Below are 23589 nucleotides of genomic sequence, written 5' to 3' on the forward strand. Positions count from 1 at the left end.
GTCAGCTGCACCATCACTTTCTGGTTGGTCAAGGAAAAGGTTTCCTTTCATGGAGGGGCCCCTGGTCTGTCATTGGGAGAAGGCACCTCTCTTTTTTGTCCCAGGCTCCTGACCCTTCCACAACACAGCATGCAGAAACTGAGTTACAAAAGCTTTTCCCAGCCTTTACTTCCATGCCATGTTGCAGCTGCAGCAGTATGATGGTGGCAGCTCTAGATGTAACGGGGTAGGGATCATTATGCCCTCTTTACTGCAGGGATGAGCTACCTTTCTTTCCTGTCAAGGGCCATGAGTCCTTGGGGGTAATCTATTGGGAGCCGCATGCTGCCAGAAGGTGGAACTGGATGTGGACAGGGCCAGTGTCAACATTCTTTTTCTGACGTCCCTCTTCTCACTTCTTCTCCCTGTTCCTCCCTGCCCAACAGGCTACTGGAGGAGGGACAGGCTGCTCTTCCTAGGGCTCCATGGGATTAGGCTGCATGATTGCTTGCTGAGTGCTCTGTGAAATGAAGCCAAGAGCTGCAGAAATTTCCACCACTTCTCAACGGCGTTTCTAACTGTCAAACAAGGTGAAGCTGAAAACCAGAAGGCTGGAAACAGGCAAGGACTGCAGGTTGGAGGAGAGAGCTGTAGACAGTTTGAGAGCTGGAATATCGGTACCACAGCCAACACTATGGATGGAAAGATCTGTCAGTTTCAGTGCTCTCAGTTCACTCATTTTCTTAAACTCAGTTCTCTGCATTTCTGCAGCAATTTGCAATTTGCAAAAGTTTTTTCTAAAAAAGATCCTCATAATTCTCCAGTATTTTAGTGTGAATATCTCCTACTAAACAGATTTGCGTATGCAGTGTTGACTAATGCACTCTTTTGTAAGCCATTTCTCATCATATAATGCATTTTACATGCTATTTTCACTCATATGTATATTTTATGCACACTTTCTCATTAATATATGCATTTTTGTTAACTCTAGTTGGTTAGAAAACTGCATCACAAAATGCAAATAAATGCAAATTTTGAAGGATGGCTGTGTTTCTGTTTTCATATTGTTTTGGAAAGTGTGAATTTGATAGGTTTGGCTTGAAATGCGAACTGAATTGAAATTCTCGCCCATCCCTAGTCAACACTGCCTGATCCTGGGAATAAGAGAGCAAATTTGATGCTACCGTTTGCTATAAATCTTCCAGGTTGGCTTCATTCCCCTAACCCTTTCCAGAAGTCCAGCAGAGGCTCCATGCATTCAATGAACGTGTGCATAGGATAGGGGTTATCATGATGGCAGCAGGCTACACCTCTATCCCATGCACAGCCACCATCTATTTGCCCAATATAACACAAAATGTAAAGGAACAAGGTGCAATCAATGTACATGACAACAAAATACTGGTCAGCATGTCAGGTGGTGGTCATGACTCACCAGACAGCATTTACCTCAGGTTTTGCACTTGGAAATCTTGTTTACACAGGGTGTTCCTAAACAACTGTGTGTTTCAACATGTCTCTTGTCAGCAGATAATTGAGATAGGCGGCTTTCTCAGAGGATATATAAAGATAGTGTGAATCACATTTCAACAGAATATTTTGTACTGGCATGAGGTTTGGCCCACGTAATGTAAAGCTACCAAACAATTATTTGCTGTCTTTTCTATGGCCTAGTTTAGAATCAGGAGTGTGCAATGTACAAATACCCAAGACTGCTGATCATACCTGAGGTCTATGTTGTCAGCCATGCCTTTTGACCAATTGGAAGAGGTAACGACTAGCCTATCTTAAAGAGAGTGGTTTCCCTCACAATGCTATCAGCCCCATCATGGTGGTGTCCTCATGTTAACTGATAGCATCCACAAGCAGTAAGCATGAAACAGGTTTCATTAGGGTCTCATCTAAACAGTGGTTTAGTGTGTATTTGGTGCTACTCAGATCCCCTTTTAATTTGCATAGTTCATATGACATTACTGGCAAACAGAAGCTATCACGCAGTTTCCCCCCATAAATCCATACTAACCCAACCCTCTGATAATACGAAAAGGGAAGGAAAAAACGTTTTCACTCTGTATCTCTAGTGCTTACAGACGCTGTGCTCTGATGCTTTTAGGTGTGTGTGTCAATCATTTCCCTCTCCACACCCACTCCCTCCTCCTCCCTTCATTCATTTTGTTTCATGAGGACTTCTGGCTGCTCTCTCCCCATTCTCCTACCATTTTTATGTTGCTGCAAACGGTGCCTTTATTTTCTTTTTTCCCCTAACTTGTGCGCACAAGCATAATACTGCTCAAAGAAAGATTTGTATTCAGCTGTATCCTACCAGGGAAAACACAGATATTCACACTTCTGATTTTTTTTAAAGGAATCCCCTGCAGCTTGCTTGGTTGCCAAGGAACCAGAGGGAGTGGAAGTGTTAAATTAGAGGGTGTGGTCATTACAAACCTGCAGGATTGATCCTTCCCCTCGGTGTGAATGGAAAACACTGTGTTTGCAACTGGCATTGAGACCTTACTGTGGACAGTGCAAACAAGAGATAAAAACAGTGTCTTTAGTATGAAGTAATGCTCCCATGTGGATAAGCCCTAGATGGTGACATCAGTCTGTAACATGTCATTCCAAAACCCCACATGGCTTGGCTGCTGCTCAGACCAACAGCCCCAGGTCTCCAACTCCTCTAACACTCATGTCTACTGTTACAAAATACTTGCCATGTTGCCACTAGGTTGCAAGTTTCCACTACAACTTGTATATATCGCTATTTTATAATACTAGACATGATGGGGGGAGTTAGGAGAAGGAGAGGGGGCAGCCATAACAACAACTGCTGGCCTGAGTTAAATGATGGCTTGGTGGGTTGGTTTGTTCCACCATTTTACTCCACTGCTCCCAATTACACCCAGTCCAGGATCTGCAGCACCACAAAAGAATTACATATGTGGGTCAATGAAACGGATGAAACGGATTACTTGGATCCATACCAATCGGGTTTCAGGACTGGTCACGGAACTGAAACAGCCTTGGTCGCTCTGGTAGATGATTTGAGGAGGGCATTAGATAGGGGAGAATTCTCCTTTCTTGTCCTCCTCGATCTCTCAGCGGCTTTTGATACTGTCGACCACAGTATCCTTTTACATCGCCTGGAGGGATTGGGAATTGGAGGTACTGTATTGCAGTGGTTCCATTCCTTCCTCTCCGATAGGTTTCAACAGGTAGCATTGGGGGAGGAGGTTTCAGACCCTTGGCCTCTCAATTGTGGTGTGCCACAGGGTTCTATCCTCTCTCCCATGCTATTTAACATCTATATGAAGCCGCTGGGGGCAATCATTAGGAGATTTGGGCTGCAGTGTCATCAATATGCAGATGACACTCAGCTCTATCTCTCGTTTAAATCTTCACCAGAGTCGGCTGTGGAGACCTTGTCCAAGTGCCTGGAATCCGTGAGCGGATGGATGGGAAGGAACAAGCTGAAACTGAACCCTGATAAGACCGAGGTGCTGCTGGTGGGGGACAAAGGAAGGTTGGGAGAAGTTGACTTGAAGTTCAATGGGGTGAGTTTACCCCTGAAGGACCAGGTCCGCAGCCTTGGGGTTGTACTTGATTCCAGGCTGTCCATGGAGGCTCAGATTTCGGCAGTGAGCCGGGCAGCCTGGTATCAACTACACCTCATACGAAGGCTGCAACCCTACCTTCCTGTTTATCAGCTCCCAATGGTAGTACATGCCCTGGTCACCTCTCGTTTGGATTACTGTAATGCGCTCTACGTGGGGTTACCCTTGAAAACGGTCCGGAAACTACAACTTATACAAAATGCGGTGGCTCGACTACTTACGAACAGTTGCCGCCGGGATCACATCACACCAGTGTTGTTCGATCTACACTGGCTTCCAGTTGTTTTCCGGGCCCAATTCAAGGTGTTGGTATTAACCTTTAAATCTCTATACGGTCTCGGCCCAGTTTATCTTACGGAGCGCCTGCAACGCCACCAATTATGCCACCCGACAAGATCAGCCACACAGGGCCTTCTCTCAATCCCGCCGACAAAAACAGCCAGATTGGCGGGTACTAGAGAGAGGGCATTCTCAGTGGCGGCCCCCACCCTCTGGAACTCCCTCCCACAAGATCTACGGCACGCCTCTTCCCTAAATACATTTCGTAAAGCCTTAAAGACCTGGCTCTTTCAACAGGCCTTTGGGATTTCCGGGGAGGGTTAATTACTAGATTGAATTGCCTCCTACTGTATTGTATGCTGTATTGTTTTATACTGTTTTTATATTGTACTATTGTATTTTATTATGCTGTGTTTTAACTGTTGTACGTCGCCTAGAGTGGCCATAGGCCAGATAGGCGACACAGAAATTAAAATTTATTATTATTATTAATTCCCTCCACTGAAATCAATATCATTCTCTATATCAAGCAGATATCTATATCTATTGATATCTATATCTAAATCAGTACCAATCTCTATATCCTTCCTTTTCTCCATGATCTTCCTTAAGACTTCCCCTTTTTTAACAAGACACTTCCAGGACCATCCTAGACTCACCTTGCCTATCTCGCTATTGCTGTATGGTTTTAGGATTGGCAACTGCCCATTATTGTACTGTCCAAGACTCCAAATTGTCTTAGATAAATTGACAGATAATAATGGTCTGAAGGGTAGGGTCTGAAGGCACAAGTCCACTACTTTGCAGAAGCCAAGGAGATCTGGATCTGATCAGTGTCTGATGGGTGACTGCTTGGGAACCATATATATGCCACCTTGTGATCCATGATGGAAGAAAATCAGGATACAAATAAATCATGACAAAATAAGGTCCAAAGTGTTTGAGTTAAACAAGGATAATGAAATCATAATATTGTTACATGCACCTCAATCTCCCAACAGTGAGAGACTCCAACATGAGCCAACAGTGTGATGTGGCTGCATAAAAAGCAAATGCTATTTTAGTCTGCATTAACAGAGGTATAGTTTCCAAATTGCGTGAAGTATTGGTTCCCCTCTATTCGGCAATGGTTAGGCCTCATCTTGAGTACTGCATCCGGTTCTGGACACCACAGTTTAAGAAGGAAGCAAACAAACTGGAATGTGTTCAGAAGAGGGCAATAAGGATGATCAAGGGACTGGAAACAAAGCCCTTTGAGGAGAGACTGAAAGAACTGGGCATGTTTAGCCTTGAGAAGAGACTGAGGGATGATTTCAAGTACTTGAAAGGTTGCCACACAGAGAAGGGCCAGGATCTCTTCTCGATCATCCCAGAATGCAGGACACGGAAAAATGAGCTCAAGATACAGGAAGCCAGATCGGCTAAACATCAGGAAAAACTTCCTAACTTTTAGAGCAGTACAACAATGGAACCAATGACCTAGGGAGGTGGTGGGCTCTCCAACACTGGAGACATTCAAGAGGCAGCTGGACAGCCATCTGTTGGGTATGCTTTAATTTGGAATCCTGCATTGAGCAGGGGGTTGGACTCAATGTCCTAATAGGCTCCTCCCAACTCTATGATTGTATGGGTCCAGTGCTTACCCAGGTTTTGGTTTCCTTGGAATGAAGGTCACTGGAGACTGTGGTGTCTTTTTGATATCTGGTTTTATTTACACATACGTACATAAGATGGAGGGGCTCACAGCATCAACAGTCCAATTGATCTTTCTTCCCTATTAGGTTTCTAGGGGAGGCCCTCATAATTGTAACTTTGGTTTTGGCACAGAGAAGCAGTTGAACCTCTATCTCTTTCTAGCTCTACATGACAGTAGCCCAGAGTAGCCCCTGGCCTACGGTTCTCCCACCCCTAGGATGTTCTTATGATTGGCATGTGGGTTGTCCTGCTCACTGTCAAAACCCCTTGTGGGCTTCCCAAGCTCCCCCTGCTACTTCCAGCAGCGGTGGTGGTGATGGGGAACCAAGAATTGAACCCTCCAGTGTCAGAAATGCAAAGGAGAAGCACGGAGATGTGAATCTGGATTTGAATGCATGCATTATTGAGCTGCTTCGTATGGATTTGTCACCGCTGTAGCACTGAACTGATACTGTTAGGTTCTCTGCTTTCTGCAGGTATGGTCAATGCAAAGGAGTTCCCTACAGGGAACTCGCTAACATAGCCAATCCAACAGGCTTCAGTAGAGCCAAAGCCTGCTTTCGCTTGCCGATGCCCTATCGGGAGTGCACTTTAAGGCTCCTGGTTGTGCACTGGCAGCTGTGTCTCTACCTGTCCCACACCTGGTGCTACATATTACATCAGAGGTGGAGCAAGTAGGCGTGGTTTGGGGAAAATGGGCTCAAGGGGCATATCTGATCCTCTTGTGGGCCAAATTTGCCCCTGTATTAGCATATCTATAGGATTCTCTTCTTGCAGTTTTAATGATATGGACAGAAAAGAGAGGCAGGCTCTGGTGCTTGGTAGGTTTATTAAGGCTCAACGTGTTTCGGAGTAATCCTTCCTCAGGAGCAATGGAGATCTGTTTCCTTTTCTCTGCCCATGCAGTTCAAATTCTTTATCCAGCTCCTGACATCATTATTACTTCAGATTATTGGCAGGTGTATGGTCCTGCTCACCTGTCAAAGTTGGCCTGAGGTGTGGGGCGGGGAAGATAAAAGATCTGGCTCACTAGGCTAAAAAGGTTCCCCACCCTTGCTACAGAGGATCACAAGATGAAATGATGAGAATTACAGGAGACTCTGTGCGACAACGAGCAAGAGGCTGAAGCTCAATCAAGCAGGGGCAATGAAACCATGCCCCACAACAAAAGAAGAGTACTAGTAGTGGGAGACTCCCTACTGCATGGGATCGAAACCCAAGTATGCCAAGAAGATCTGTGGACTCGCCAGGTATGCTATCTACCAGGAGGATGGATTAGAGATGTGACGGAAGGGTTGCCATCACTCATCAAGCCCACAGACAGGTATCCCTTTCTCCTCATCCATGTGGGAACAAATGATACTGCCAAATGGAACTATGAAGAAATCACATCAGACTTTGAAGCTCTGGGAAGGAAACCCAAGGACTTTGGGGCCCAGATAGTTTTTTCATCCATCCTTCCAGTACTTCGAAGAGGAGTAGAAAGAGAAAGAAAAATACTCAGTGTGAATGAATGGCTATGAAGGTGGTGCTGATGTGAGAGATCTGGATTCTGGGACCACGGGCTATGCTTCCTGGAAGATGGACTGCTGGCAAGTGATGGGTTGCATCTCACAAGAACTGGGAAGAATGTGTTTGGCCATAGCATGGAAAAGTTCATCAGGAGGGCTCTAAACTGAATCGTAAGGGGGAGGGAGACGTAAACTTGGTGGTAACAATTGATAAAGGCTTGTGCACAGTAATGGGAACAGAGAGATTGGCTCTAATAGGGCCCAGTAACAGTCCTCAGAAACGTAGTAAGGAAGCCAAGCCATAAATCACATGGTTTTCGATGTCTGTATACTAACGCACAGAGCATGGGAAACAAACAGGATGAACTTGAACTCTTAATACAGGAGGGTAATTACGACTTGATAGGTACAACTGAAACTTGGTGGGATGACTCCCATGACTGGAATACAGCAATTGAAGGATACAACTTGTTCAAGAAGAACAGAAGGAATAAAAAGGAAAGTGGAGTCGTGCTATATGTAAAAAATATATATCCCTGCACAGAAATACAGGAAGATGAGCTTGGTACCTCCACCGAGAGTATCTGGATTAAAATTAATAGGGCAAGGAATAAAAGGAATGTGGTGCTTGGAGTCTACTATTGACCACCCAATCAAGGAGAAGACAAGAATGTAACTTTTGAAAAGCAAATTGCCAATGTTTCAAGGAAGCATGATGTAGTAGTAATGGGGGACTTCAATTTTCCCAATATCTGTTGGGAGACAAATTCTGCCAAATATGGCCCCTCCAAGAAATTTCTGACTTGTGTTGGAGATAACTTTCTCCTACAGAAAGTGGAGAAAGTAACCAGAGGATCAGCTATCCTGGACTTGATTCTAACTAATAGAGATGATTTGGTGGATGAAATGGCAGTTACGGGAACTCTGGGTGAAAGTGACCACACCATACTTGAATTCTTGATTTTAACAGAAGCAAAAGCTGAGAGTAGCCATACGCGCACCCTGGACTTCAGGAAAGCTGATTTTAATAAACTCAGAACAATTGTAAGTACAATTCCATGGCAAGTGACTCTAATGAGAAAAGGAGTCCAAGATGGGTGGGAGTTTCTAAAAAAGGAAATTCTAAAAGCTCAAAGGCAAGCAATTCCAACAAGGAAAAAAGGGGGAAAACAGCAGAAGAAGCCAATGTGGCTTCACAAAAACCTTAGAGATTATCTGAAAACAAAAAAGTACACATACAGGAAGTGGAAAGAAGGCCAGGCCACAAAGGAAGAGTACAGGCAGGTATCATGGAATTGCAGGGATGGCATCAGGAAGGCTAAAGCTGAGAATGAGCTGAGGTAAGTGAGAGATGCTAAAAGCAACCAAAAAGCTTTCTTCAGGTATGTCCATAGTAAAAGACAGAGAAAATAAATGGTGACACAGCTACTCAATGAGGATGGAAAATGATAGCAGATGACAAAGAAAAGGCAGAAGTGCTCAATTCCTACTTTGGCTCAGTCTTCTCCCAAAAAAGGGTCTATGATCCTCCCGGGAAACGTGAAGTAGAACGGGCTCGATTGGAGCTTGAGACTGATAGACAAATGGTCAAGGAATACCTAATCACTTTGAACGAGTTCAAATTGGCAGGGCCCGATAAACTGCATCCTAGAGTATGGAAGGAACTGGCTGAAGAACTCTCAGAACCGCTCTCTATTATCTTTGCGAAATCATGGAGGACTGGTGAAGTGCCGGATGACTGGAGGAGAGCTAATGTTGTCCCTATCTTCAAAAAGGGCAAGAAGGAGCAACCAGGAACTACAGACCAGTCAGCCTAACATCAATCCCTGGAAAAACTCTGGAGCAGATTATAAAGCAGTCAATCTGTAAGCACCTTGAAAACAATGCAGTGATTACTAGGAGCCAACATAGATTTATGAAGAACAAATCCTGCCAAACTAACCTTCTCTCGTTTTTTGATCGGGTAACCTCCCTTGTAGACTGTGGAAATGCTGTGGACATAATATATCTCGACTTCAGCAAAGCTTTTGACAAAGTGCCCCATGATATTCTGATTAGCAAACTAGCTAAATGTGGGCTGGATGGAACAACTATCAGGTGGATCCACAGTTGGCTCCAGAATTGTACTCAAAGAGTGCTTATCAATGGTTCCTTCTCAAACTGGGTGGAAGTAACGAGTGGGGTACCACAGGGCTCGGTCCTGGGCCCAGCAATCTTCAACATTTTTATTAACAACTTGGATGAGGAGGTACACAGCATGCTTATCAAATGTGCAGATGATACAAAATTGAGGGACACAGCTAATACGCTGGAAGACAGAAATAAAATTAAAAGGGACTTTGATAGGCTGGAGCATTGGGCTGAAAACAACAGAATGAAATTCAACAGGGATAAATGCAAAGTTCTACACTTAGGAAAAAGAAACCAAATGCACAGTTATAAGATACTTGGCTCAGGAATATGACATGTGAGAAGGAACTTGGAATTGTCGTTGATCACAAGCTGAATATGAGCCAACAGTGCGATGTGGCTACAAAAAAGGCAAATGCTATATTAGGCTGCATTAACAGAAGTATAGTTTCCAAATCGCTCGAAATATTAGTTTCCCTCTATTCAGCACTGGTTAGGCCTCATATTGAGTACTGCATCCAGTTCAGGTCTCCGCACTTCAAGGAGAATGCAGACAAACAAACAGGTTCAGAGGAGGGCAACAAGGATGATCAGGGGACTGGAAACAAAGCCCTATGAGAAGAGACTGGAAAAACTGGGCATGTTTAGCCTGGAGAAGAGAAGACTGAGGGAAGATATGATAGCACTCTTCAAGTACATGAAAGGTTGTCACACAGAGGAGAGCCGGGATATCTTGTCGATCTTCCCAGAGTGCAGGACACAAAATAATGGGCTCAAGTTGCAGGAAGCCAGATTTCAACTAAACGCCAGGAAAAACTTCCTAACTGTTAGAGCCATACGACAATGGAACCAATTACCTAGGAAGGTAGTGGGCTCTCTGACACTGGAGGCATTCAAGAGACAGCTGGACAGCCATCTGTCGGGAATGCTTTGATTTGGATTCCTGCATTGAGCAGGGGGTTGGACTTGATGGCCTTACAGGCCCCTTCCAACTCTACTATTCTATGATTCTATGACACAGTTTTGAGGTTTCCCAAAGTACTAATTGATAACAATTGTGCATGTGATCAGAATTAAGGCTACATTCATATTTATATGAACGGACAGTGTCAGGAACTTCTGTAGGGCAGTTTACCAATTACACCTTGATTACACCCTATAGCAGCCTTTGCCAACCTGCTCTCTGGATGTTTTTGACTATAATTCCCATCAGCCTAACCTCCACAGCCATGCTAGATGGGGCTAATGAAAGTTGTAGTCCAAAACATTTGGAGGTCACCAGGTTGGCAAAGGCTGCTATAGGGTGTAATAAGGAAGAACATGCTTATTTCTTAATAATTCACCACACATTTTTAAATAAAAGGATTGTGTTGATTAATTTCTCCGAAGGAGGATCATATTCAGTGAAGTTATGTGGGATATCCCAGAATCTGCCTTTCCTCTACTGTACCAACAGCAATACTCTCTTGCTAGAGAGAAACAAAATAAAGGAAATGTGGGTTGTACTCCTGTAAAGTTTTCACACCAAAAAGCAATGCAGTATGGTATTACTCCTCTTTAAAAAAGAGTCCAGAGTTATGTTATTTCCCTGTGCTGTTCACACTGAAGTTTGAATCAAGTGTTACTAGAATAGAATGGGAACAGCTTCCTTGTGTTATGGTAGCACGATGCCCTGTTAAGCATTTGCAAAAATATGTAAAAATGGCAGTCTGGGAAATGACATTCCCACACCAGCTCCCGATGAAGTGTAGTGATGCCTTTACAGGTGAATATATTTTTACATTTATTATTTTTGAAAGTATGCATAGCCTTTCCATTTAAAGACGCTCAAGGTAGTTATAATACGTAGCACACAGATACCTCACCCCAGTTTATCTGGGTACCTGTTCCTTAGCATGATTAGCATAGAGGTTTATCCAGGCCCAGGCCTACTTCAGCCTGTAACATGGCCTCTGTTGTTGGTCACCGCCTTTCCAAAATGGCTGAAAAATCCGATGATATTTGCAAATAGAGATTTGAAAGTACCTGACTTGTTTGTTTATGCAATGTGCTCTTTATATATAAAAGGCTTATGCCTTCCCTTGAAGTAAATATTCAGAACTTAAATCACAAACCACATGTGGCATAAGATCTGAAAGAAGGTGCTTTGAAAGTGGGCATCACTCAAAAGATTATTATAGTTCCCAGCGTTCCCATCCCTCCAGCAAATCAGGGCCTTGTAATTGGAAATAAACAAAGGTTTTGTAACTTTAATGAAGGATGGGCTGAACCTTCAAAAACAAGTTAGTTTTCTAGGTATGAGGAATCTGACTAGAATAATAATTAACACACACACACCGACAACATTTAGGGTTGTTGTGGAAAACTCCATCCAGTTTCTTGGGCTGCATTAGTAAGAAAGTTTGAGGGAATTAGGTAAAATAATAAAGAAACAAAATGAATAGGACCTTAAACTGGATGGATCAATACTGAGCTTTAACTAGGAGCATCTTGTTTGAGCTCTTGAAGCTGTTAGCTCTATGTCAGTTCAGGCACTGGTAAACTGAGGTGATGGAAGACTAGAGAAACCCCCTCGGAATACTGCTTACCATGAAAACCCTATTCATAGGGTAGCCATAAGTTGGGATCGACTTGAAGGCAGTCCATTTCCATTTTCATATAGCTGTTGAAATTAAAGCCATCATGTTATTGAGCAGATGTGGATGTCAAACTAGAAGCGTAACAGCCCTGTGGGGAAAGACCGAAGGTCCATCTTTCCAATATCCTTTTTTCCATAGTGACCAGTGAGGTGCCACTGGAAAGCACAAAAGCAGCCCTAAATAGTATTCTGGAATGGCTAATTGCCACTGAACATGATGGTCCAATTGCAGCCATCATGACTAATACCCATTGACTGACCTCTCCTCTATGAATTGCCTGTCAGTGCCATCTAAGCTCATGTCTGCCATGGCATCTTGAGGTAGGAAATTCCATAAATAAATTAGATGTTGTGTGAAGAATACAGCTGTTTTGTCTGTCCTGAATTTTCTGCTAATCAATTTCATTGGTTGGCCCTGAGTTATACTATTATGAGAGGAGAAAAAGTTATCTCTATTCACTTTCTTACTTCTCTTTGTTCTGATCACTGTTAATTTATTCCCATTCTTTGCTTTCTTCCTATTACTTTTTAAAATAAAATTAACATATATTTTATACAGTGCTGTTCAACACCTTCATGTTATAATATACTTATACTTGGCAATTAAATTTCCCCCCATAATTAATATTTGTTACAGCATGTCAAATAAAAACCTTAGGGTTTTTATAGAGGGAAGGGAAGAAGAGATATATCCCATTGACTTTTAACTCCCATTGATTTCAATATGCGAAATTTAAGCATTGAAATCAATGGTACTCAATTTTGCCTATTTTTTTTATGCTCGTTTTCTCACATTGTAGCTTGCAGTAAACAAATCACCATAGGTCACACAGTAAATGCACTGAAACTTTTAATATTCTTCTGCGGATAGTGATCTGCTTAGCACATTTCTTCTTTCAGTGACTAGTGCCAGTCATTCCCTGTTGTTTAAATGCCTCCAAGTGTTTCAAATTATAATGATAACTTTCTGCCAGGGACTAGTAGATTCTAACATTTTACAAGACTGTAGAATATTACTGGATGAAGAATTTGGCTTCCTGGGAATTTCAGCTTTTTTTGTTTTGTTTTGAAAGGCAAATTGCTAGACCTTACACTGTGAACATAAATTGGAAGTGTGTAGATGTTGCCTACTGGAATCTCAGAAGCTAGACAGATAACTGAATACTATTTCCAGTGATTGTGAATGGGCCTTCAGAGTCTTGCATACTTTCTGACATGGCTAGTAAGACTAGAATCAATTATGTAAGTCAGTTTTTAAAAAAAGCAGAACAATTTAAGATAGAATCGTGCAGATTTGCATAATAAGAACAGGTTGCAACATTAATATTTTATTGGTGCATAATTTGGCATGTTTGGGCCCAGGATTTCAATTTTTTAGCACTGAGTACATAGAGTCCTGGTTAGTACCAGTTGCATTAACTCATAGAAATATAATGTGCTGGGGGGGAGTAGATCGTGATCTACTGGAGGACCATGATCCAAAATCTAATGGATCAACTTCTGCATGCTGGGAGTCATGCAAAGAATGCTGGAGTAGTGATGGGAAACTGTGATATCACAAGTACTAAGTTGTTTGTTATCAACTGATGTTTCCAAGCTGTGACAGCTGACTGAGTCAGTATGGTGAAGTTCACCTTGACTTGATCTGGCAAGGCATGTTTTACATCCTGATGATCTTAAGCAAGAGTGTGTATTCAAACTAAACTCCTCAGTCTTCACACCCTACTAAAAATTCACCCTCATCCTATTTTAAGAGATCCTGCATATGCACTCTCGGTCTGTGAATTTAGAATATAGCAGTGGACCACAGCAACCCTAGTAAAAGGATGAAAAGACTGAAGCCAGGCCCAGTCCACTATAAGCCCCATTGTTTCCAGGGGCATTTTCACATGGCATCTTTCAAATACTCTTTGTATTTTCCAGCTGCAATTCTTATTTCTCACTCATTTTGAAATATTCTCACTATCACTAATATAGATGGGGCTAAAGGAGAAAATCAATTGAGTGTGTAACCTGTACTGTGAAACGGAGGACAGCAAGCCAGGTAAGCTAAACCCCTGCTGTGATCTTCATTACTGCCAGCAAGTGGAAGTTTTTATTTCCTGGATACCTTCACTGAAATACTGCTGTAACCTTGATTTTGTTCTCCCGTGGGCTTTCTTACTGACCCAGACAACTCACTGTACTGGGTAGTGTGGAAAGGAAATTAGGCATGGGGTGAAAAATCAAGGCATCAGGCTAAGGTTTAACCAACAACAAATGAAGATGTTTTGCTAAAGATTTTGAAAACCAGCAAACAATTGTTATAATGATATTTTGTGTGCATGGGGAAGGGGGACAGAGATTCTTTTGAGCAGTTAATCATAAGCACAATTAGTATATGGAAAAAACACGGAAAAGCACATCAAAACAGAAAACTGCCATTTTACAGCTAAGAACAAAACCCCAAATGGCTGAACAGTTTAATTCCTTCACAGGGAAGCATCCTGGAAAACTACCTGTCCTTGCCTCTTTTTTTTAAGGCCAATATTGAATACCTGCATAACTGGCTGTTCATGCCAGTTTCTGGATTGTAGACTGAAACTCTTGAGTCTCCACATAGTTATATATAAGGCCTCGCATGCTATTTATGGGCTGAGTGATGATGAGGCTGGAGGAATTGTTCTGTCCAGCCGGCTTCATTGCTTTTGACTGATTCATTTAGAAGATGTAGTATCATGAATAGAACTCCTATTGAGCAACTGAACAGGGCAGATACTATCACCTAACATTTGCTGTAGCTGTACAATATGTGAGAGTGGAGCACTTGGAGTTCCATTTGTGTCAATACGAGTCAGAACAGGCTCTCTTAAATGTCTAATTTGGCAATCAAGGCTATACAGTACTATTGAAGGCTCCAGAGCAGGAACAGTGCTGGAATGTGGGTGTGGCAGATCGGTGAGAGATAGCAGTAATTCTACCAATAACATAGAATGAGGTGGCAGAATTCTAGATCATCCCATGTCAGAATGTAGGTGAGGGGATGTTTTCTTGAATATACCCCCCCCCATAAAAAGGCCTTCCATGTAGTTAACTGGCACATCTAGGAGAGAGCTATGATGAGACTTTCTTCCTGATGTGCAATTTTTCTAAATGTAGGGACAATTTGGTTGTTTGTTTTGGTTAGGAAGCATTCAAAAATGTGACTCTCCCCCCCTCCCCCAAGTCTGAAATGGTACAGTCCAGAATATTAAAACCTCATTCAATGTGCCTCATTGAATGGCATTTAGTCAAATTCTGGGTTCCATCACTTCACTAACAAACAGAGGGTGGGAGAGCATACTTTGTGCCTAATGGGGGAGCTTTCGGGGGCCCCAATTAGCGTAGTGACGGGTAATGGGAGGTATGGTGTTAGGAGGAGAACGTGCCAGGTAAGGGGAACTCGTCCCAGACAAGTTGTGTCTGTGCCTTGTTCCGGTTCTCCTCATAGCCACAGGACTGTTGGTTGTTCTATCAGCCAGTCCTTGGATCTCCAGGTGCTGCTTTTGAATGCCAGGTCGGTATATAATAAAATCTCCCTTGTCCACGATTTAATTGTGGATGAGGGTGCCGACCTGGCTTGTATAACCGAGACCTGGGTGGGTGAGCAGGGAGGAGTTGCTCTTTCCCAGCTTTGCCCACCTGGGTATATGGTGCAGCACTGTGGTAGATCTGAGGGCCGGGGAGGCGGGGTTGCTGTGGTCTATAGGAGTTCTTTTTCTCTCACCAAGCACCCTGTCCAGATGGCGACTGGTCTAGAGTGCCTCCACCTTGTGCTGGGCCAAGGAGACAGACTGGGAATCCTGTTGGTGTACCGCCCACCTTGCTGCTCAACAGCTTCCCTAGCTGAGCTGACAGAGATAGTCTTGGAGGTACTGTTGAGGTCCCCCAGACTTGTGGTGCTGGGGAATATCAACATTCATGCCGAGACTGTCTTATCTGGAGCGGCTCAGGACTTCATGGCCTCCATGACAACCATGGGGCTGTCTCAATTTGCCACGGGCCCAACACATGTGTCAGGTCACACCCTTGATTTGATCTTCGCCACTGGTCATGGAGATGGTGATCTGGTGGTGGGGTGTTTTTCATCTACTCCATTGTCATGGACAGATCACCGCTTGCTGAGCTTTAGACTCACAGCGACCCTTTCCCTCTGCAAAGGTGGGGGACCTATTAAGTTGGTCCGCTCCCGGAGGCTTATGGATCCTGTGGGTTTTCAGAAGGCTCTGGGAGTTTTTCCAGCTGATAGTACTGGCGCTCCTGCCGAGGCCCTGGTCGAACTGTGGAATACGGAGATGGCCCGGGCTATTGACACGATCGCTCCTGCGCGCCCCCTTCAGTGTAGAGCTCATACAGCTCCGTGGTATACCCCGGAGCTGAGAGTGATGAAGCAAGAGAGAAGGAGGCTGGAGTGCAGATGGAGACGAACTCCAGACGGATGCAGTTATGCTTTGGTAAGTGCCTCCACTAAGCTGTATATAAAAGCAGTAAGGGCGGCGAAAAAGTCTTATTTTGCTGCCTCTATTAGGACATCTCTTTGCCGTCCAGTGGAGCTTTTTAGGGTTGTACGAGGGCTTTTACATTCTGGTCCTCAATATACCATAGAAACATCTGAAGCCCGCTGCAACGACATTGCGGGGCACTTCCAAAATAAAATCGCATGCATCCGTAGGGACTTAGACTCCGATGTTATGACAGATGAATCCATTGAAGTGTCCAGAACGCGGTCTTGCCCTTCATTATTGGATGAGTTTCAGTTGGTGCAGCTTGAGGAAGTGGACAAGGTGCTTGGAATGGTCCGGGCGACCACGTCTGCTCTGGATCCTTGTCCATCTTGGCTAGTGAAGGCTAGCAGGGCTGGTACCACCGGCTGGGCCAAGGAAGTGATAAATGCCTCCTTGAGGGAGGGAGTAGTCCCTAGTAGCCTCAAGGAGGCAGTAGTGAGACCTCTGTTAAAGAAACCTTCCTTGGACCCAGATAACTTGAACAATTATAGACCGGTGGCGAATGTCCCCTTTTTGGGCAAGGTTTTGGAGCGGGTGGTTGCCGGCCAGCTCCAGGTGCTCTTGGATGAAACCGATTATCTGGATCCGTTTCAATCCGGTTTTAGGCCCGGTTTTGGCACTGAAACAGCCTTGGTCGCCCTGTATGATGACCTTTGTCGGGAGAGGGACAGAGGGAGTGTGACTCTGTTGATTCTCCTTGATCTCTCAGCGGCGTTTGATACCATCGACCATGGTATCCTTCTGGGAAGACTCGCGGAGTTGGGAGTTGGGGGCACTGTTTGGCAGTGTCTCCGCTCCTACTTGGCGGATCGTCGCCAGAAGGTAGTACTTGGGGAACATTGCTCGACACCCTGGACTCTCCATTGTGGAGTCCCTCAGGGGTCGGTTTTGTCCCCCATGCTTTTTAACATCTACATGCAGCCTCCCGGTGCGGTCATCAGGAGTTTTGGAGTGTGTTGTCATCAGTATGCTGATGACACGCAGCTCTATTTCTCCTTTTCATCTTCTTCAGGTGAGGCTGTTGATGTGCTGAACCGTTGCCTGGCTGTTAAATGGACTGGATGAGAGCTAATAAACTGAGACTCAATCCAGACAAGACTGAGACACTGTTGGTGAGTGCCTTCCCTGCCCAGATGGTGGATGTTTATCCTGTTCTAGATGGGGTTACACTCCCCTTGAAGGAACAGGTTCGTAGTTTGGGGGTTCTTTTCGATCCTTCCTTGTCTCTCGAGGCTCAAGTGGCCTCAGTGGCACGGAACACGTTCTACCACCTTCGGCTGGTAGCCCAGCTACGCCCCTATCTGGACAGGGACGACCTCGCCTCAGTTGTTCATGCTCTGGTAACTTCTAGATTGGATTACTGTAATGCGCTCTACGTAGGGCTGCCCTTGAAGACAGTTCAGAAACTTCAGCTAGTGCAAAACGCAGCAGCCAGACTATTGACGAGGACCAGCCGGTCCGCGCATATAACACCTGTTCTGGCCCGTTTGCACTGGCTACCTATCTGTTTCCGGGCCAGATTCAAGTTGCTGGTTTTGACCTATAAAGCCTTATATGGTGTGGGACCGCAATACCTTGTGGAACGCCTCTCCTGCTACGAACCTACCCGGTCACTTCGCTCAGCATCTAAGGCCCTCCTCCGGGTACCAACTCACCGAGAAGCCCGGAGGACAGTTACTAGATCTAGGGCCTTTTCTGTAGTGGCCCCCGAATTGTGGAACAGCCTCCCCGAAGAGGTACGCCTGGCGCCTACGTTACTATCATTCCGGCGCCAGGTTAAGATCTGGCTATGCTCCCAGGCATTTTAATGTTTAATGTTCATGACTTTTAAACTTTTATATTTTGTTTAATATATTATTTTGTTTTGTTGATTGTATTATCGTTTGTAATCTGATTTTAATGTGTTATTTTTGTACTTTAACCTTTTTGTACACCGCCCAGAGAGCTACTTGCTATGGGCGGTTTATAAATGAAACAAAATAAATAAATAAATAAAGATAACCTTTCCCCAAATGGTTCCACATAAGCTGATGCCCACCCGGAGGACAGAAACTGCAGGTTGCTGGCTCTTGACCCAACTTTGATTGGAATCACACATTCTTCCATGCCATGTGGTGTACACAGAATTCCCTGTAGGGATAGGGGCGAACTTAAATTCAGGTTGCATTTAAAAATGGACCTATCAAATTTGCACTTTCTGCAACAGCATGAGAACTGAAGCACAACCATCCTTCCAAATTCACACTTATCCAGATTTTGCAGTGCAGTTTTCCAGCCAGACAATGCTTACAAAGTGCATATAGTAAGGGAAAGTGTGCGTTAAAATGAACATATTACTGAAAAGAAAATATAAAATGCATTATATTTGGGAAAACTGATTGCAAAAAGATGTGTACATTAATCAAAGCTGCATACAAAAATGTTCTTATTAGGAGAAATCCTCACTAAAACGCTTATGAATTTTCATGAGGCTTTTAAATAATAACAATAATTGCACATTGCTGCAAAAATGTAGACAACTGAATTTAAGACGGGGAAAACGAGAAGCCGAGAGAAGCAAAACTGATAGATCCTTCCATCTCTAGGTCCCAGTCAGTCTCCTTTCCAGTCATTGACCATGTCTAGACTTGCTTACCTTCAGCAGGGCTACTGCATCATGTGCCTTCAGACTACGCTCTGGGACTCCGTTATGTACACAGGGCTGGGCCTACCATTGGGTAGAATGAGACAGCCATTTCAGGTGGCAGCAGCCTCCCCATTCGATGCTGAGCTCCCTAAGCAACCCTGCTGCCCTTGGGTGTGCTGAAGGGACCTATCCTATTTGTTAGGGTTGCAGTAAGATTCAGCTGTCAATCTGGCTGGATTCTGTGCATGGAATGAGGTGGGTGGCTGGGTTTCATTTTGTCATTTGCCTCTGGCAAAAAAAAAAAAAATGCCCCAGGCTGGCTCTGTTGCAGTTTTTTTTTCTCCAGGTCTCACCAGAAAAGGCACGTTCAGAAGGCCTCACTGCCTGATGCTTGCTCCCATGATTTGGGATGCATATGAACTTGGATGACCTGGTGGAAAGGAGGGTCTTGTGCCTCTCATGACTTCATAGAGGTGGAAATCTTGGCAGCTGCTCCTTGTCATGCAAGGGTGAGAAAAGCTGCACAGGCGGAAATTCCCTGTTCAGCAACATCTGATACAGGTACAGAAGCACCGACAAGGGGCTTGAAATGGTTGCTCATGTGACTGGTTTTTAAAGATTTACCTGTTTTGTTAAAGGGCAGTAAGGGAATCATAGCTGTTGTCTTTGACTAGGTAATGCTTTTCTATGTTGCCATTTAATGTTGCCATTGCATCATCACAACAGTTACCTCTATTCAGGCATCACTCACCCAAAGAAGGATGTGGATACAGTGGGGCTGTGCTTTTAGCCCCACCCCTGTGGTTCTTGACAGCCCCTCATGTGTTTAAGGTGAACATTTGCAGAGGGGAGCCTTTCGCGCCAGTGAAGGCTCCCGTGTGATTAGGAACCCTGGAAAAATCAGAACCGTGTGACCTCTCTGGGATGGGGCTTTCATCATATTTGTGCTCAAGAAAAAGAAACTTTTGAGTGGTCAGTCTGGAGAGAACCAGTGTGTTGTGATATGGCACAGAAGACCAGTGCTGCTCTTCACCCTTTGCAATTCTGTCTTGCACTGTGGCTGTGTACACACCATACATTTAAGCACATTATTTCCCCAAGGAATCCTAGGAACTATAGTTTGTTAAAGTGCTGGGAACTGTAGCTCGGTGAGGAGTAAACTACAGTTCCTAGGATTCATTGGGAGTCATAATGTGCTTTAAATGATGGTTTGTATTAGGGTTGCTAAGTCAGAAGCATCCCAAATTCTGAGATTTCGGGGGCAGGCCTGAGTGATGTCACAGGGTGGGCCCGAGTGATGTCACGGGGTGGGCCCAAGTGATGTCATTAAGTATGATACATTAAGCATCAACCACAGTTGCTTGGCACATACAATTCAGTCAAAAACATTTCTCTGATTGGAAATTGAGATAGAAATCTTAGCTAAAATAAAACAATACTTTGCTGCCACTATCAAATATTCAGTCTCCTGCCCAGTGGAGCTCTTCAGAATTGTCCGGGGGCTATTACATGCTGGCCCCAAGGACATGGTAGAACCATCTGAGGCCCGCTGTAATGAATTTGCTAGGCACTTCCAGGGTAAAATCTTTAGCATCCACCAGGACTTAGACTTCAGTGTTATAACAGGTGAATCAAGTGAGGTATCCAGAGCACAGCCTTGTCCTGATTTCTTGGATGAGTTTCAGTTGGTACAGCTTGAGGATGTTGACAAGGTGCTTGGACAGGTTCATGCAACCACTTCTGTGCTGAATCCTTGCCCTTCTTGGCTAATAAAAACTAGCAGGGATGGAACAGCCAGCTGGGCCAAGGAAGTGATTAATGCCTCTCTGCGAGAGGGAGTGGTCCCTGGCTGCCTGAAAGAGGTGGTAGTGAGATCACTCCTGAAGAGAGCCTTCATGGACCCAGAAAATCTTAATAACTATAGGCCTATGGCAAATGTTCCTTTCCTGGGCAAGGTCCTTGAACGAGTGGTTGCAGGCCAGCTCCAGACACTCTTGGATGAGCCCGATTATCTGGATCCATTTCAGTCGGGTTTCAGGCCTGGTTCTGTCAGGAGAGAGACAGGGGGAGTGTGAGTCTGTTGATTCTCCTTGATCTCTCAGTGGCTTTCGATACCATCGACCATGGTAACCTTCTGGGACGACTGGCTGAGTTGGGAGTGGGAAGGACTGCATGGCAGTGGTTCCGCTCCTACTTGGCGGGTCAGCTCCAGAAGGTGGTGGTTGGGGAACATTGCTCAGCCCCATGGATTCTCCAGTGTGGGGTTCCACAGGGGTCAACCCTGTCCCCCATGCTGTTGAACATCTACATGAAACCGTTGGGTGCGGTCATCTGGAGTTTTGGAGTGCTTTGCCATCAGTATGCTGATGACACACAGCTCTATTTCTCCTTCTCATCCTCTTCAGGTGAGTCTGTCAATGTGCTGAACCAGTGCCTGGCTGTTAAATGGACTGGATGAGGGTTAATAAACAGGCTCAATCCAGACAAAACTCAGATGCTGCTAGTGGGTGGTTCTTCTGGTGGATGTCCAACCTGTCCTCAATGGGGTTGCACTCCCTCTGAAGGAGCAGGTACATAGCTTGGGGGTTCTCCTAGAACCATCTCTGTCACTTGAGGCTCAGGTAGCCTCGGTGGCACGGAGTGCCTTCTAACAACTCCAGTTGGTGGCCCAGCTATGCCCCTATCTGGACAGGGATAACCTGGCTTCAGTTGTCCATGCTCTGGTAACCTCCAAATTAGATTACTGCAATGCCCTGTATATGGGTCTGCCTTTGAAGATGGTTTGGAAGCTGCAGCTTGTGCAAAATGCAGCGGCCAGATTGGCAACAGGGACCAGACTGTTCGAACATATAAAGCCGATTCTGGCCCACTTGCTTTGGCTGCCTGTATGTTTCCGAGCTCGATTCAAGGTGCTGGTTTTAACCTATAAAGCCTTACACGACTTAGGACCACAATACCTGATGGAATGCCTCTCCCGACACGAACCCACCCATACACTACGCTCAACATCCAAGGCCTTCCTCTGGGTGCCTACTCGGAGGGAAGCTGGGAGGCTGGCAACAAGGGAAAGGGCCTTCTTAGTGGTGGCCCCCAAATTATGGAATGATCTCCTCGATGAGGTGCGCCTGGCACCAACACAGTTACCTTTTTGGTGCCAGGTCAAGACTTTCCTCTTCTCCCAGGCATTTTTAACAGCATTTAACAGCATGTGTTTTAACTTGCCTATCAGTTTTTATGGGTTTTAATTTGGTATGGTTTAAATTTGTATGCTTGTTTTTAATGTTTTTAATTGTTGTAAACTGCCCAGAGAGCTTCAGCTATGAGGAGGTATAAAAATGCAATAAATAAATAAATAATAAAAGATGGATCCTGGGTAGGGAACATTTAATCTAGCCAACTTACTTCTGGGAAAAGGGGTTTAAATGTCCTTAGGCTAGGCCAGTCACCAGAAGGCCACTGTAGGAAAAAAGGAGCCTAATGTTGTAGAAATGTTAGATGGGAGCTCTCGGGAGTAAATATGGATGCCCCCAAAGGCTGCAATTCTAAACACAGTTACTAAGGGACTAAGCCCCATAGAACTCAGTAGGACTGACTTATAGATATGGTTTGGATTGTGTTGTTGGTAAAGCTTGTCTAGGGATCCTCTGCAAAGATATCCATATCCAAGTAGGGTTGGCAACCCCCGGGCTGGAATGCCCTGCCCCTACCTTTTAACATGGCTGCTTCAAATTTCTTTACAGATTTGACCCTTCACTTCAGAAAGAGTTCTGAGAAATGAGTAAGAGTAAGAAGATTCTCTACCCTTTTCTGTCTCCCCTGTGGGCTGCTATAAACTCACTTTGACAGCCAACCAAATTCCAGTGAATAATAAATGACAGAGAGAAAACACACATGGTTTGGTCTATTTATTTATTTTATTTATTTATTATTTGATTTATATCCCACCCTTCCTCCCAGCAGGAGCCCAGGTCTACCTTCACAGGTAGCAGCTTCGGAACAACAACAATTGCAGCCATGCTGTCCAGTATGTGAATTCTCTTTTACTGCTATTGGGCAAGAAACAAACCATCATGCAACCAACAAGGTGCATCATCAGTGGGTTTAAGGGGGTTGAGCGGAACGTAGGGAATCACTGTTGTTGCTTCTATGGATGAAAGGGAGTGAGGTTAAAGGTAAATGAAATGCAAATAGAAAAAGAAAAAGAAAAGACAGTAATGATTTCCTAAATGCAATCCCATATCAACCACATCAAGATTCCTATGAGTAAAGCAGAAAACTCAGCATCCCACAACCAGTCAGGATTCCTCACCAAAAACCAAAACCAAAAAAATCCTGTCAGCCAGTCAACCAAGGTCACAGAAATCCCTATGCAGCACAACCTGACCTGGGGGCTAAAGTTCATACAGAATGCTGTGGCACAATTACAGACATGAGTGAGACCCTATCAGCACATAATACGTCTGTTCGGAAATCTGCACTGGTTGCCAAATTGCTACCAGGTCAAGTTCAAGGTGTGCTTTCCATGTTACTGGTGCCACATAGTACTTGTTCTGCTCTTGTAAGAAATCAGTCCTTTAGTGTGGCGGCACCTACA

The sequence above is a fragment of the Rhineura floridana genome, chromosome 1, assembly GCF_030035675.1.
Source record: "Rhineura floridana isolate rRhiFlo1 chromosome 1, rRhiFlo1.hap2, whole genome shotgun sequence".
NCBI lineage: Eukaryota > Metazoa > Chordata > Lepidosauria > Squamata > Rhineuridae > Rhineura > Rhineura floridana.